Genomic DNA, 7,085 nt, shown 5'->3' with positions numbered 1-7,085 from the left:
AGATGCCTATTGTACCACACTTGTCACAGCCTGCCAACCTAAGATTGAACCATTTATTCCTATTTTTTATATTCTATCAGTTAACCAACTCTCAATCCACATGAGTATATTACCCCCAATTCCATGTGAGCTAACCTTCTTCACCAACCTCCTGTGTGGACCATCATTGAATGTCTTTTCTGAAAATCCAAATACATCACACCCATTGGCTCTTTCAATTTCACTACAAGATAAAACATTGAAGAACTCCAATAGATTAGTCAAGCACAATTTCGCTTCCACATTGAATCTGCTCAATCATGTTAATATTTTCTAAGTTTTTGATGTCTCAGCTTTGATTACAGATTCTAGCACATTGAAAATAGGAGCAGGAGTAGGACACCAGGCCCCTCAAACCTGCTCTGCCATTCAATATGATCATGGCTGATTTATGCAGGCCTTATCTCCTCTTCTGTGGCAGTTCCCCATAGCCCTCAATTCCTCAAGCTTTCAAATATTTCTCTATCTCCACCTTAAATATTTCTAAGGATCTGACCTCCACCGTCCTTCAAGGGCAGAGGATTGCAGAGATCCACTACCGTCTGAGAGAAGAGACGTCTCTGCATCTCAATTTTAAATGACCTGCCCCTTATCTTGTAACTGTGCCCCCATGTTTGTGACTCTCCCTGCTTTGGATGTCAGGCTAAAAGATTAGCAGTTCCCTGTTTTCTATCTCTCACCTTTCGTAAATAGTGGGGTCACATTCACTACCCTCCAATCTGCAGAAACCATATCAGAATTTTGGAATGAGATAAACAGAATATCCATGGTCTCCATAGCCACCTTTAAAAAGTACTGGGATGTAGATTATAAAATCTTTGTGATTTATCAGCTTTCAGGCACATTAGACTCTGTCGTGGTATTCCTTTACTAGTGTTAGTTTCTTTTACTTCCTTCTTTGCACTGAACCCCAGTTCTCCCGTATTTCTGGGACTTTTTTGTGTCTTCTTCTGTGAGGACGGTAACAAAATATTTGCTTAGTTCCTCACTCATTTTCTGTAAGAAACCCACTTTTGCCCTCGCTAGTTTTTTTCTCCCTTTTTAGATAAATAGAAGCCCCTATAGTTTGTTTTTATGTTTGTCACTAGCTGTTTTGGGGTATGGTCCTGATTAAGTTACTGGACTAGCAGTCAGATTTCTGGACCATTGACACAAAGACTTGAGATTGAATCCCATTATGGCAGTTGGGGGAGTCTAAATTTAACTAATTCATTAAAAGCAACTTGCATTTGTATATCAACTTCTACATCCTTAGGATGTTCCAAGCAACTGGCATTCCTCTATCACCTTCCACATTCTTAGGATTTCCCAAACAACTTTTAAATATATATCAACTTTCACATCCTCGAGATGTCCCAACTAACTTGCATTTCTATATCACCTTTCACAACCTCAGGATTTCCCAAGCAACTTGCATTTATATATCACCTACTGCATCCTTGGGACATCTCAAGCAACTTGTGTTTATACCATGCCTTTCACACACTCAAAACAACCGAAGCACTTTGCATCACTGCATTAAGAAGGCATTACATCCTCAGGACATACCAAGCGCATTAAATTCAATTAAGTTTGCCTCTCTTGCTTTGTAAGAAAGCAGAGAATCCAATGTGCACAGAAAAGCTCCCACAGGCAAAAGAATGAGGCATGCTCGATCCATTTCAGCAAACAATGTGAAGTGTATGGACATTGTCATAACCTTTAGTTACTTTCATAAGTTGTCTTAGGTATTCTCAGTAAGTTTCTTTCTTAGCTGTGCTCATTTACAAGGGAAAAACAAGACACTGCAGGGACTGGAATCAGTTTCTTTCTCCTCCTTCACCCACCCCGTCCGTCCGTCTCCATCCCACTGGATCCCCTCCTCCACGGTTCCCATCTGCCCTCCCCACCTCCCTTCACTTGACTGCACGGTCCACCTTCCTCTTTATCAGATTCCACCATCTTCAGTATCAGAATCAGATTTAGTTTCTTACCTACTCTGGGCCAGAGTAGATATTTTGTTACTGAATTCTCTGCGAGCCACAAAAACAGTCTGCACAATACAAACAGAACGTAATAAATGAGGAATTGATTTTTTCGGTAATATTTATTGAGGGTTAAATGTGGCATAGGATGCTGGAGACTAGTCCCTCACTCTTCTTTGAATACTGTCTACAACCTTTCTTATATCCACCTGAAAGATCAGACAGGGCCTTGGTTTCAGATCAAACCTGCAGTGCAGTAATCCCTCAGTACTGCACTGAGATGTCAGCCTAGATTATATACTTAACTTTCTGAAACAGCACCACACCCAGAGACAAGAATTCTACCATGGAGGAAAGAATGAGCCTAAAATAAAAACATAAGTAAAGGATCTGAAATGCAGTTTATGCCTAAATGCACGCTTGTTAATGTCCTTTTCTGTTTTGGGGGCAGTTTTCTTCATCTGTGGCTCTTTTTCACCTTGGAGTTAGGTTCATGTCCTACACAAGCCCTACAGCCGTGTAACGTCTATTATTATAGGACTAAATGCTGACCAGTTTAAGTTAAAATTTAAGCTGATGTTCCAGTAACATTGGGTTGATTAGGCCTATATTCATTGGACTACATTGAACATAGAACAGTTCAACACAGGAACAAGCCCTTTGGCCTACAATGTCTGTGCTGAACACGGTGCTGAATTAAACTAAATCCTTTCTGCCTGCACATGGTCCATATTGATCTATTCCCTGCATATTCACGTGTCTATCTAAAAACCTTGTAAACACCACTATCACATAGAGTATAGAAGATTGAGAGGGGATCTCAAAGAAACCTATAAGAACCTGGTAGACTAGATACAGACAGGATGTGCCTAATGGTTAAGTTTACATAGAAAGCTCCCACAATGATCAATGAGATGTGCTTGAAGCATGTCACAAGGCATTATATTGAAAACCCCTTCCAGCATCGTTTTGAACAGGTGCCAAGAAGTTCTCCCTAGTGCCGTGCCCAATGTTCATCTCACAAACAGTTTTACTTAAAACCACAATAACTTACATTTATTTCAGCTCTGTTTGTGAGCTTTGGACAAATTGGTTGCCATAATTTCTCCATTGCGATATTGACTACATCAATATCAAGTAAGTTGTGAAGAGGAAATAAGGAGGATGGTAAGGGATATAGATAGGTTAGGTGAGTGGGCAAAGATCTGGCAGTATAATGTGAAATTGTCCATTTTGGTAAGAACAAAAGAAGAATCATTTCATCTAAATGGTGAGAGAATGCAGGGCTCTGAGATGCAGAGAGATCCAGATATCCTTGTGCACAATTCACAAAAGATTAATGTGCGAGTACGGCATGTAACTAGGAAGGCTAAGAGAACATTATTGTGTATCATGACCGGAATTGAAAACAAAAGCAGCAAGTTATGCTTCAGTTGCCTCGAGCACTGGTGAGATCACATCTGGAATGCCGTGTACAGTATTAGTCTGCTTATTTAATAGGTTGGATTTTAATAGGTTGGAAGCAGTTTAGACAAGGTTTACTAGACTGATATCTAGAGTGGGCCAATTGTCTTATGAGGAAAGGTCAGACAAGCTGGGCTTGTATCCACTGGAGTTTAGAAGAGTGAGAGGGGACTTGATTGAAACATATAAGATCTTGAGGGGTTTTGACAGGGTGGATGTGAAGAGGATGTTTCCTCTTGTGGGAGAATCTAGAACTAGGGGTCACTGTTTAAAAATAAAGGGGTGCCCATTGAAAACCAAGATGAAATGAATTTTTTTTCTCTCTCAGAGGATCGTGAGTCTTTGGAACTCTCTTCCTCAGAGGGCAGTGGAAGCAGAGCCTTGAATATTTCTAAGGCAAAGATGGATGGATTGCTGATTAGCAAGAGGGTGAAAGGTTACTGGGAGATAGGCAGGAATGCCGAGCTGAGGTCAGCTGTGATCTTACTGAACAGTGGAGCAGGCTTGGAGTGGTTTACTCCTGCTCCTAATTCGTATGTTTGTAAGTATGTTGGTACTTCACCATAAAGCATTTCAGGGCAGCTCAAGGTTGTGAAAGGTGCTTTATATATGCAAGTCTTCCATTCTGTAATGGAGAAAGTGCCTGGTTGAATAGATGATATTGAGGGAATAGATGTTATGAAATCAGATCTATTCCAACATTACAGATGGTTTCAAATGCACCCTCCACTGCAATGCAGCAAAACAAAATAGGAGAAGTCTTCTTCAGTGGGGAATAATCAGTGGAAGTGGGAGTGACTCACAGACTAGAATTTACTCAAGGGGTTCAGATGGTCTTATATACAAGTGTACATAGTTATAGAAGGCAATGAATATCCAGGAGTAAGTTACAAAGAACCAAGGTATCCTGATTATTCATATCCGGACAGCATAACACATATTTGTGAGTGAATAAGAATCTGTTGAGAACCTGCAAAATAATCGACGTCCAGGGGAAGAACTTTGCACTAATCCAACAGATGTTTTCCGGTACCACAGAGTCATAGAGTCCTATCTGGATGCATCACAGCTGGGGAAGGCAACTGCTCTGCCCAAGACCACGGGAAATTGCAGAGAGTTGTGAACTCAGCCCAGTCCATCATGCAAACCAGCCTCCCCTCCATTGACTCTGTCGACACTTCCCGCTGTCTCAGGAAAGCTGCCAACATAATCAAGGAATCCTCCGAGCCCAGGCATTCTGTCTTCTCGCTTTTTCCATCGGGCAGAAGATAGAAAAGCTTGAGAGCACGTACCACCAAACTCAAGGACAGCTCCTGTCCCACTGTTATCAGATTCTTGAACAGATCTCTTATACACTAAAGATGAACTTTTGAACAGTTGGTCTCCCAATCCACCTCGTTGTGGCCTTTGCGCCTTATTTGTCCACCTGCACTGCACTTTCTCTGTAACTACAACACTATATTCTGCATTCTGTTTTTCTTTTCACTACTTCAATGTAATTATGCATGGAATGGTCTGTCTGCATGCCATGCAAAACAAAAGCTTTTCAATGTATCTCAGTACATGTGACAATAATTACCATAAGACCATAAGGTTTTGGAGCAGAACCGTTCGGCCCATCGAGTCTGCTCCGCCATTCAATCACGGCTGATTTTTCCTCAACCCCATTCTCCCACCTTCTCCCCGTAACCCTTAACCTCCTCACCAATCAGGAACCTATCAATCTCTGCCTTAAATACACCCAATGACTTGGCCTCCAAAGCCCACTGTGGCAACGAATTCCACAGATTCACCGCCCTCTAGCTAAAGAAATTCCTCCTCACCTCAGTTTTAAAGGGACGTCCCTTTATTCTGAGGCAGTGCCCTCGGATCCTAGACTCTCCTACTGATGGAAACATCCTCTCCACGTCCACTCTATCCAGGGCCTTTCAGTATCCAGTAGCTTTCAATGAGATCCCCCATCCTTCTGAACTCAAGTGAGTACAGGTCCAGAGATATCAAACGCTCCTCATAAGTTAAGCCTTTCATTCCTGGGATCATTCTCATGGACCCTTCTGGATCCTCTGGATCATCACGGCTTGGTACGGCAACTAATCTGCCCAGGACCACAAGAAACTGCAGAGAGTTGTGGACACAGCCCAGCTCATCACGAACACCAGCCTCCCCTCCTCGGACTCTGCCTTTACCTCTCGTTGTTTTGGTGGAATAGCCAGCATAATCAAAGACCGCACCCACCCGGGTCATTCTCGCTTTTCTCCTCTGCCATCGGGCAGAAGATACAGGAGCCTGAGGGCACGTACCACCAGACTTAACGACAGCTTCTACCCCACTGTGATAAGACTATTGAACGGTTCCTTATACAATGAGATGGACTATGACCTCTATTGCACTGCACTTTCTCTGTAGCTGTGACACTTTACTCTGTACTGTTATTGTTTTTACCTGTACTACCTCAATGCACTCTGTACTAACTCAATGTAACTGCACTGTGTAATGAATTGACCTGTACGATCGGTATGCAAGACAAGTTTTTCACTGTACCTCGGTACAAGTGACAATAATAAACCAATACCAATACCAATTCCAATATGGGGCCCAAAATTGCTCACAATATTCCAAATGCGATTTGACCAACACTTTATAAAGCCAATGCCAAGTTGTATAGCACAGAAACAGGCCCTTTGGCCCACCACATCCATGCTGACCTTTTTGCTCACCTACTGTAATCCAATTTGCCCACATTCCAACCATATCCTATTATGCCTTGCCTAATAAAGTGCCTGTCCAAATGACTCTTAGACATAGTCATCGTATCTGATTCCACTGCCTTTCCTTGTAGCACATTCCAGATGTCAACTACTCCTTATGTAAAAAAAAACTTACACCCCCCAGGCTCCCTTTAAAACTCCTTTCTCTCAACCTTAAACCTATGCTCTCTTGGACGGAAAGCGTTAAAAAAATTAAAAACATTAATGATATCCCTACCATGAGAAAGAATTACTCAACCTCCTTCGAAGCCGAGTGATGCATTCTACCATCACAAGTAAAGCAAGGAGAGTTGAGCAAAGCTTTGTAATGATCACTCCCTGCTCTCTGGTGACTTTCATAGTACAGTAGTAGAGGTCCGAATCACGATGGCTGTGAATTACTCTGCATGTGGCTACGAGTTTACCGTGCCTTACTGTTTCTTGTTTTAGGCGAGTTCATCTATGTCGTCTCCCTCTGATAGACTTCCGGGTGTTAAGGAAATCAGGGGAATACCAGGACAATTGGCTCTGAGGTAAAAGATCAGCCACGATCTTGATGAATGGTAGAGAAAGGTCAAAAGGGACGGACGGCTCACTCCTCCTATTTCTTACGTTGTTTTCGTCTTCTCCTGTTCCAGAACACCTCTTTTATGACGGGTGGACCTCCATTAGTACCTCAACGTTTTCCACAAGCAGGGAATGTGAGCCACCTATCAACTGTAGCAACAGCTCAGCCGAGCCTGATCTCCACGTCACTTTAGCTGCACCAGCCCGTCGGAGTTTCCGGACGCAATCGTGATTGGGAGGTCCGGTTTAATTTCATTCCTCTTTTTCCCAACCCCGTTTCCAGCTGTTGCAACCTACTAATCTT

This window comes from Pristis pectinata, chromosome 33 (genome assembly GCF_009764475.1).
Source record: "Pristis pectinata isolate sPriPec2 chromosome 33, sPriPec2.1.pri, whole genome shotgun sequence".
In the NCBI taxonomy this organism is placed as follows: domain Eukaryota; kingdom Metazoa; phylum Chordata; class Chondrichthyes; order Rhinopristiformes; family Pristidae; genus Pristis; species Pristis pectinata.
This window is presented reverse-complemented; position numbering follows the sequence as displayed.